The following is an 11,121-nucleotide window of genomic DNA, read 5'->3' as shown; positions in this document are numbered from 1 at the left end:
GAACTCAGAAATCCATCTGCCTCTGCCTCCCAAGTGCTGGGATTAAAGGCATGTGCCACCACCGCCCATCCAAACTGGTTTTTAAATTTTTCAGCAACAGAAACCAAACTAAGTAAAGGAAACTATGGGCTTTTAAAAAACCACTACTAGAGAAAACATCATCTTCAAGTATGAAGCCTTATATTTGAGTAAGATCCCACGAAGCCTAACTTCCCTTAAATAAACACAACTCTTTTAGATCTAAGGGACCCTAGGTATCTTCCTTGGAATTGAGTCTCTGAAAAAGTACCCTTCTCCAAATACAATGCAAGGTTTCATACATCATAGAAAGGGTTTAATGCATATGTCAAATAGACCAGGGATAAAATTCTGGCCCAGTCCCATCCTGACTCCCTTCCTGTGGTGGGATTACATTGCCTACGACAATCCAAGCTTCCTTATCTGCGAAAGCAGCTTAGATGATAAGACAGGCAAGTGTTGAGGAGAGAACTGGTGTGCAATGCACAAAATAAGTGTTAGCAATTACCATTAGCATTCGAATCTGCAGAGGTAGAAGCGAGAAGACACCGCTCCTGAAAAGTAAATCTTGATGATATATTTAGCCGATGTGGAAAGATGTAATGATCCCAAATCTCTCAGTAAATCATACCAGAACCCATTCTTTCAGGGAGATCCATGTAGAGTCCGTTCCTCACCACAGCTTACTCAGTTACTAAGCTGTGATGAGCTAAAACCAGGTAAAAGAAGATACAACATTTACAGAATGGTCTCTGCCCTCAGTGAGCTCATGGATATGGAGATCTGCCCATAATAGTTATTATCCAATGATGAATGCACTAGCCTGGTGCACACAGATACAGAAGTCACCCAGGAGAGATTGAGAGTCCCTGTGGCTCCTCACAGGACCCTGCAAGGCTGTCATGAGCTAACTTTGACCTTCTTGGCAATGATTCTACCCAATAGCATTGTCTTTTGAGAATACATTTTGATGCCTCATACCTTTAACCTTAGCACCAGCTATCCTTTCTGAATACTCCCCTGCTGGGCAGTAGAAAATGGCCCCAAGTCGTCTTCACAAACTCTGGTAGCCTGACAGCTCCTTCTCCTGCAGCCGTGATCTCAGGGTAGATTTGAAGTGTGTCTATTTCTTAAGAAAACCAATATTCTGACATACATGAACAAATTTCAGTGAATCTCTCCTACAGTCAGTGCTTACCACATGTCAGTCACAAGAAGAAAAGCCAGAAAAACCAGGAAAAGGTCTTTGTTCTCCAGGTCACCTAGATTCATTGAAGAGAAATTTTTATACAAAGGCTTCTAAGGCCATATAAATTCTTTTTCCTTTTAACTCCTTCCAACTTTAAATTCACTCCTCAAGAGAAGGCAGAACAAATATATCAATACTCTCATTGGCATGAAATCCCTTTGTAAATATAAACATCGATATGAGGTCTTTTTTATTTATTTATTTTTTATTTTCCAATGTGCCTGGCTAATTGAACTCTCACTAACACATGCTTTTGGGAGTTTGTCGTGAGATAAGCACTTTTAATGGACTTGAGTAGAGTCCTGATGACATCAGTTCCACAGCCACAGTACTTCTTATGTTCCACTTTGGTCTGGCTGTGTTGACACAAGTTCCCTTTACATAGTCTAGGTCACTTTAGAGAGGACTCTTTAGTTACCATTGTTCTTATTGCCATTAGTTTGTTGAAGAGGTGCAAGGAAGCCTTGGTATACTTCCATTTGGGTTCTTGTGTTTCTCTGAAAAGACAAACAAACCTGTTGCCACTTGATGAGACTGAACTTGGAAAAGCATTGCCTGCTCAGAGTTGCCTTGCTACTGATGCATCCCTTGATCAACAGGCAGCCTCTTCACTCACGCTACAGTGCAGGCTCTGCACAAGTCTGTGGACTTGCCTTTTTGACTGACATGTAGCTATACTTGTTGACAATTTGTGTGGTGATTTGATTGAAATACACAGTGACTACAGATCCAGCTAGGGTAACCACCTTTTGTGCTAAACACGTACAAGTTACTAATTGGATATACAGAGTTTGTTATTGTTAATTATATTCACACTACGGTGTCATGCCAAGGAACATGATCACTTACTCATCCGGCAAAGCATCACCCAGTATGCCACCCATGGATCAGTGATCTCAGCAATTGGTTTGAGTTGGGTGCCATCTGCAGATGCACTCATCCCTTTCTTTAAAATAATCAAGTTATTAATACAAACTATTGAATTGGAAAAATAGCATCCAGACCTCTCTGGAAATCTCCATGAAATTCCATCCCCCTTAGGAGCCATGTTGGTCTCATAATGAAGAAAGAAGAGAATGTGGTGTGAGCCTACTCTTCCCATCTTACACACAGTTCCAGCACAGGAGACCTATCAAACCCAGTACTAAAGCTTTTCAATGTGTAGACTTACAACCCTAGTGTGCAGGGCAGGAAACACAGTGATTATAGCAAATTCACATTCACTCTTAGTCATCAGTGATTTTTTTTTAAAAGATAAACAGGAGTCAACTGCACAATGATCCCTTCTGAAATTTCAACAAGAACCAACATAAAAACCCCTACTTTCTACCTGCTTCACATAGCCTGTGATCAACAGCAAAGTGCTCCCCTTTCTGCATAGGAGAAATTCTAGAGTGAACAGAGAACTGCCATCTACTACCAGGGTGCTTGCAAAACATCCCTTCTCCATACATAGCTATATTTCAGTGTTCAGCAGACCCACCTGTGGCTTTGGAATAGAGTCACATCACTATTTCACTACTCCGTTGTCTTCTTCTAAGCCTATATACCTCCTAGAAAAAGACTTGTCTTAAATTTCACCTCTAAATTAAGGTTAAAGACCTTAAAGTTACAGGTCACCTATGAAATGTGGGTGCTTGAAGACTCTCTCAGGCAATCCAGTTTCCATGATGCAAACATCTTATGTCCAAGTATGCAGGTGGCCACGGAGAATGACTGGCCACTCATCACTGTATGCCGACAGCCAGCAGTGTAACAAGGGCTCAAGAACAACTGGGAATTGAAATAATTAGAATATGTATAAGAGCATCTAAATTCACACCAGAATACATATGTAAGATTTTCTAGACAAGGAGTGTGACCTGGAGACCATTGGAAGGATCCTTTGTGCTCCTTGGAGTAGGGGAAAAAAGCCATGGAGAGAATAAAGTGAAGAGTGTAATTGGGACTCAAGAAAACGGTACTGGAAACAATGGTATAGGTCCTGACAAAGAGTCACCAGCCTAGGGACCAATCCCTGCTGCTGTGCTGTTAGCTGTCTGTGTCACTGGGTACATTTCGCATCTTAACAGAGTTTCATTTCCTAACTGATAGGAGACAGACAGTAGCTCAAGTTGCCCAGAAGGGCTGTGGACATCAAATGAAACAAAGGTTAGGAAAAGCACAATATGAAGTCAGTGTTATCTAAAGCTGTGCTGGACTCTGGGGAATAGGAGAGCAGTGGACTGTACAGATATATTTAGGTTGGACTGACATAATCTCTCAGGCTAAGTCAGGAAGATCTTGATGCAGCAAAAACTCTCAGCTTCAGCAGGTTGAAGAGACTATGCATTTCCAGCAAAGGGCAGTTGTGAGACTATATTCATCCCATCCCAGAGTCTTCAGACAGCCTCATACAACACAGCTTAAACTAAATCTGCTACTGTTCCCTCAAAACCAGCTTTTCCTCCCAAGGCCTCTATTTATTCCTGACAGGACAGTATCTCATATCACTTTTGCTTGAGGGTCTATATTCCTGATGTCAACCTTAAGCACGGAGAAGGATGCCCCTGTTTAATCTTTGACTCTGAGTCTTAATGTTTAGTCTGCATAATGAAAATAACTCCACCTGCCCCACATCTTCATTAGCATCTACTGGTTGATGGAAAAGATTACTAAAAACTGTAAAATGCACTGAAAAAGAAGGATAGTCTTAGTAATTGCAACAGCACTAAACTACCTGCCTTTGTGTGGCACAAGCCAAAAACTGAGTCCAAAATCCCATCTTTCATAACACCAAATGCTATTGGTTCAAATCCTTGCAACTTCCACTGACATAATTGTGCTGTTTGTTCTTTAGCTCAATAGCTTGACTCTGTGGCATTTTAGTGCTGAGAGAATTAAGAAAATCATTCCCACATTAAAGGTGTAAAAATCTTTTGAATACATTAATGAGGTGGTAGGAAGCAGGCTGACATTAAAGTACTTTGGAAGTTCTCTAATTAAGCCAAGCTAATGAGTTTTTCCACTCTGCCTGAGCACTAAGCCGAGCAGCCTAACAGAACGCTGACTTCTGTGATCTCCATGAGAGCAGGCCACCAGAAACTGAAGCTCATGTTCATCATGGGCTGACTCACCCTCTCTCACCTTCCAGTGAGACCTCCTCTCGGAGCAACTACATCCCTTGCACCTCGTGGGACTGAGGTCTGAACCTTCTGAAGCTGCCGATATCAAATACCATAGCATTGGCACACTACATCAAGGTCCAGGGGATGTCATGAAGACCATCTGAGATACCACGTCAGAGCTGGGAACAATGTGGAAGAGGAAATAGAGTATAATAGATTGAATTTGATTAGTTAGCAATAATTGAAGATAGAGCACTGGGTAGAGCACACTTAGGGAAATAGTTTAGGAAAGGAATAGCATTAAGAGGCCATTCAGCCTCGTGCTAAATTAGCACATTATTCATTGGTTTGAGATCTCCAGATATGTCAGTCCCTTGACAGATTTTGCCATCAGTTACAATCTGGCCAAGGTACTCTCCCCACTTCTGCCCATTCAAGATAGGGTGAGGTCACCGTCTCAGCTTCCTGCTCTTCACTGCTTTCTATATCAGATCACCTGGTATCTTTATTGACTCTAATACACCTGCCAGATTCTCTGTTGTGGGACAACTTGCTTGATATATCTTGGGTGCTGTTGGCTGTTGGGACTGTGACCATACATCATTTTTCAGTAGATGCAGTAACTTAGAACTAGAACACTCGCTCTAGCTTGACCTGGCCTCCTAAATAAACTACTCTTCAAACACTATAGTATTACATGTCAGCATTTTGGTGTCTCATAAGCCTTTGGTTTTTCTGCTTGGTGAAACAACCAATTATATATATATATATTGATATATATACATATATACATATACATATATATATGTATATATACATGTATATATATGCATGTATATATATTGATATATATACATATATACATATATATGTATATATATCAATATATATGTATATGTATATATATTAATATTATATATACATATACATATATACATATATTAATTACATGGACATTAGTATACTAATTTTTTTCCTTCCACAACATTACACAGGGACCCCTTGGCATGGAGACTATCCTACTACCACTTAAAAGTATAAAATGATTCATTCAGAACTGCTTTTTGTGACTATTCTAAAGACTGGTCCATTTATATACACAGTACAGAGAACTGGTGTGCACATAGGTCCTCTCTGCGACTGTGCTGAGGAAAGTGGGTGAATCTACTCATTAACGCATAGGACTAGGCTGTGTCACAGCCTTGCTGACACTATGCTCAGCCTGTGCTGCAGTGTCAAGCACAGCATAGACATCATCAAGTGCAAGTCAGCCTGCTGGAGGGCTCAACATTGTCTCATGAGAGAAAGCAGAACGAGCAAGTCCTTGGAAGAGAGTAGCAGATTAAACCTACAGGTCCTGTTCAAGGTGGAGCAAACATATGTGTTAAATAAGACCCGAACCTTTTTATTTCTGAGCAGAGCACCTTAGAATGGCCAGAGATCCTGGACACCAGGGGTTAACAAGACAAGAAAGAAAATGCAAGTAAACAGAAGAAGATACTGTGAGAAATACAGAAATACCTGATCTCAGAGTGGAGATGGTGGCGAAGATTTTGTCTGCTCAAATGCTTGTCATTTATGGAGGCAAACGCAGTATGTAGGTCATTAATACTCCAAAATGCCCTCAGCTATGATGAGATTCCTGATTCCCTTCTGTTTCACAGGTGATGGAACTCAGCCACACAAACCTTCAAGTGTCCAAGATCACTAAACTATGAGCGATGAAATGCAGGGTTCAAACATAGGCCTAACTAACTCTAGAGCCTACACTACTAGCCACAAAGACTGCTGATGTCCTGCCCAACTCTAGCTTTTCTGAGATTCCTAGAATATTGAAATAGTGAGAAAAGATTTTCATAGTAATTAATGGAGCTGAGTCCATCACCTCCCCTTTGTCCTCCAGTGGAGTCCCTATGCTTGTGACTACAGACCATCCAACCAAGTCTCAAGTTTGCGGTGTGTCAGTATGTATGTGTTCATGGATCTGACAGGTCTGGTTCACTTCAAGTAACCAAGTATGTCTTTGGACAGCTCTTGTCAAGATCCATAGAAGCGCCAATTCCAAAAATATGTTCCTTTAGTGGTTTTTTAGGGTTCTCTGCTTTGCACGGACTGACAATGTGGTAACAAGAGACATTCTGGAGACTGGATTTAATGCAACCATATGCTAGACAGAATGAGAACCCATATTGCAGCAGGCCAGCCGGTACATTTCCATGTTAACAGAAGCTTGATTGCAAATTACATTTAGTCTCAACAGCTCAGTTCACTGCACACAGATGCCATGGGGGACTGTAAAGTTAGTGAGATGTGGGGGAGTACGACTAACATTTTTTTTTGAAAAAAAAATCCTTTAGCTGATAGAATGCCAAAAAGCATCAGCGCTGATGCTCAGAAGAAAATGCTTCTATATTTGTTTTGCCAGAAAAGGAAAAAATAATCATTGTCGCGAGTTGTTAGTCAAATTATGAATACGAGCGTGGCTGGTAATTGTCTGATAATACAAACAGTGATATTAGGGCTGTCAGATGCTGCACACACTGCATGACAGCTACCATGTACTTGCTCTCTGAAGGCGGAGGAGCACCACTGATGCTAACAGTCAGGCAGACAGAAGGGCGGTGATTAAGGGAAATGTCGCTGGATTCCTGGCCTGTTGTCCAGAGCTGGAACGGAGTCAACTTCCTGAAGTGTGGTCAACATCTCTGTGCAGGGGAGAATCTGTGTAATTGTGGAAAGACACAGTGTGGGTTTGAGTTGCAAATTTGTCTCATTTACTGTGTAGCCCTGAGTAACCTCTATCCACATAGGTTTTTCCACTTCTAAAATGGGAGTGATAATTTTCTGCCATGTTGTCGTTCTGGGGTTATCGTGAGGGTCTGCTCGGAGCTTTGGTTGTTAGCATAAGTAAACCACATGGTACTCACTGAAACGGAAATTGTCTGTGTGGCTGAGCTTCTATTTGCTATTATTTTAAGATCAGAGCTAGGATGCCCTCTTGTCCATTTTCTTGTGGTTGGAATAGATTTTTAAAAATATAAGTACAACTTTTAATTATAATTATTCATTATAATTCCTTTTCCAAGTATTTGACCAGAAGGTACTGCTCATCTAGAAGCCTCTCTGACTTGTTGGTCCTGTGCCTCATCTGCTTGCGGAGGCTTCTGGAAGCCTTTGAGCAAGTCCTGTCATGTCCCGCCACATGTGCACAATGTCCCCATTCTCTCCATCTCCTGATTCTGCATACTTCAGGCCATGAAAAAGAAAGTTTGTTAAACAGTATATGCTTTCCCAGGATGCCTTGTAGTGAACTATGGCCATGAACTTCGCCAAGGAAGAAGACCAGAGATAACATAGGAAACCTCTAGCCCTTACCTTTAAACTCTCTACATGTGCACAATGATTACTCTTTACATTACCAGCTGAGTACAACACAGAAAGAAAGAGATGGGTAGCAAAGCCAACGATGAAAGATCCCTAGGCTTCTAGTGACTCCCTGAAGGTTTAGCCCCTCCCACACGGATTGGGTCGAAAAGTGAATGAGGAACAAAAGTCCACTTTGCTAATCCTCCGAAGTCAGTTGACTACTTATTAGAGTAGCTATCTCACCTTGACATCCAAGTGCCTTCAACTTATGTTACTGACTACACAGGGCTCTGATACCAAGCTTGAGCAGCACCTCACTGTACTCCCTGGATGCACAAGAGTTTCCAGCCCTGTCCCACTTCTCTCTCTCTCTCTCTCTCTCTCTCTCTCTCTCTCTCTCTCTCTCTCTCTCTCTCTCTCTCTCTCTCTCCACATGCCCATGTGTGCACGCATGCACAAGGGTGCACACACACACACACACACACACAGAGCCTGTCCTTGACATAGGACTTAATAGGAGCAATAGCACATGCTGTGGTAGGCATGAAGGAGGATACCCTCACTCCACCAGCATCTCTGTCCACATCATGCCTGTCTACCATCCTTTGAGTACCCCGCTGACCACTTGTTTGAGTTGAAGCCATAGCTAGTCCACACCTGGATCTATCTAGCACAGCCAATCAACAAGGAGTTCTGTTCTCAGTGGAACCTGGGTGCTCATGTAAAGCAGTGCTTTGTACAGTTTAAAATACCTTTCTGGGGTCTACTGTCATATAGCTGCTGCTGTTGTTCACCATTTAGGTTTGGGCCTCTCCTTACACCACCCCCCTTGCCCCTGCACACATTTGTAACACTTCTCAAGATGACTTTTACTGTCATTTGCTGGATTTTTACATACTTCTTGGTCTGCTCCATTAATACTTGAATTGGCATTAGGTCATTTGATCAGTGAACTCCGAGGAGTTTCTCAGAGATTTTGCAAAGAGAAAGCTATGCAAAGAGAGTCTCTGTTTAGAAAGGTAAGCCTGGGTTTGAGTTCTGGCTCTTTGAAAATAATGAATCAATCATTAGTCAGTCTGTCTCTGAAATAGGCATAAATGAAGATAGCGAGTCTGTCTTGGAGATCCTCAGTCCTGTAATATTGCTGGCTTAATCCACTTTGCTCAGAATTTCATCTGTGTCGCTACCCCAGCACTTGGTATTTGCTAGGCCCTCGTCAAAGATGGCTGAGTGACTGAATACTGTTTTAGAAATCAAATAAGTTAATAAACAAACAAACAAAAAAACACCCTATAAATTCTTCAGGAGAGTATTCAGGGAAGTGTTATTATCGCACAGATGGGAATTCATGGACTGTCCCCAAACTGAAGAGTTACTTGGTTATTTTAGGATGTTGGAAGACACTTTTCCAAGTGTATTTAAAGTGTGTATCAGTTGTGTAGTCCAGTGCTGTAATGAAAATGAGACCTGTCAGAGAGGCAATGTGCTATCTTACTAGAGGTAAAAGGAAGAAAGGCCTGGAATGTTCCTTAGTAGAAAGGCATAAAACATAGAGGAATCTTGTGCTTGTTTGTTAAAACAAACAAGATTTTTTTTTCCTTCAAGGGAATCTCTCCATTGAAATATAGACTTGAAAAGGAATATTGCTCCAAAGAGTGACTATTTATTTCCTAAGATGTTCCCTATTTACCTATAGTTTCACCAGGTCTGCAAAATGACTTGAGGCAGAATTTGTCAAAAGTGGCCCATCCAAGTGACAATGTACCATTCAAATCCTGACCTCAAAGATGGTGGTTTAAAGAAAAGTGGTATGGTTCGTGTAAACCTCACTACACATGACACTCAGGGCTAGTCACTTTCCTGACACAGCTTTCCAAATCCCTGGAGGACTGAAAACACTGGCCTCTGGCAAGAAAAATTCCAATGGCCAGCTAGAAAGGAGAAGTGAAGGTGTGCCCACATCCTGCTTCACTGCGGCTCTACTCCCTCTGGTTCCTGACAGTTCCTCATCTAGCTCCTTCTTTGCCTTCACATGCTGACAAGTTCTCATTCTTAAATGTTAATTTGCTGTTATCCATCCCACAAATCTCAATAGAAAGGATGCTGGCAAGTCTAATAGCCTGCTAGAGGCTTCTAGAGGACCCACCCACCCCCACAGTTCTCAATGCAATGCCTCACACAGACAGCGGCTTGGTGACATAGGATGCTGAGTCTTAGGAAAGCTCTGTTTAGGAGTTCCTCTTTCCCAAAAAGCCCTCTCTCAAGAGACTCCTGAACTATAACTGTAGATATGTAGTCATCTGTCTTTGTCTTCCTGTGTTACCATATGCCACCATGCTTCCTTTTTTCCATGTTTCCCAGGCAGTAGGAGCAAAGATAAAGAGGGCTAGGCACATTGTGTAGAACTAGATGTTGCTTCATTGTAGTGAGTTCATCGGGCTTCAGTCTAAATTATTCCATGTTGTAAGGATGTGAAAGAGACCGTCAACATGTCAGACCCTGGGTTCACAGGGAAGAGAAATACATAGCTCCCATCTCTTAGGAGACCTTAGAATTGTTGTCAGATAAATTCAAATATATACAACCAGCATGTAATTTTTAAATTACAGTAAATATTTTCTGCAATTTGTGTATAAATTATTAAATATGTTATAGACTCGTGTTACAGTATAGCACTTTTAGATGACATATTTTACATAGTATATGCTATTATATATTATAATAGTATCACGTATGTGGTCCTCCAAAAGTGCAGGGGTCATGCTAGGTCGTGAGATCAAAGGCAGCTTCAGAGAATAAGGAACATTTGAACTGAGCCGTGAAACAGCGTAGGCTTTCCCAATGGCAGGAGCCAGGAAGAAGGGCATTCTAAGCAGAGGAAATAACAAGTTTAGTGACAAAGAGGGGTGGACAGATGTCACAGTGAGAGGGGACAACAATTCATCTGGAAACGCTGGACCAGTATTTCCCAGAAAGTGCCCTGGGAATGAAAAAAAAAAGTTCCATAGTTGTTAAGTTTGAAAAATGCATCCTATTTAGAACCATTATGGGCAGATGTGATCACCAAGGGTTTAGAAGCCACCTAGACCAGGGTGGTACAGTAGACGTGATTGTAGAAAAGGGAAAGTATACAGAGAGGAGAATGGATACAGAAACACTTTAGAGGGGGCATGATCAGAACTTACCAATTGAAAAAATTAAGAAATGGGTGTAAAAGAACAGATTTTAGCTGGTTGGAGGGAGTGGGTCTCAAAGGAAAGAGGGGGACCTGGGGATGGTAACATGGACTTAGCTTCAGCCATGTTGAATACGAGTTAATTACAGAACAAGCATCTGGAGATATCATGAGAAAATGGACAACTCCAGGTCCAGGATCCTGAA

The sequence above is a fragment of the Mastomys coucha genome, unplaced genomic scaffold, assembly GCF_008632895.1.
Source record: "Mastomys coucha isolate ucsf_1 unplaced genomic scaffold, UCSF_Mcou_1 pScaffold12, whole genome shotgun sequence".
NCBI lineage: Eukaryota > Metazoa > Chordata > Mammalia > Rodentia > Muridae > Mastomys > Mastomys coucha.
The sequence above is the reverse complement of the archived record's forward strand: the minus strand, read 5'-3'. Positions refer to the sequence as shown.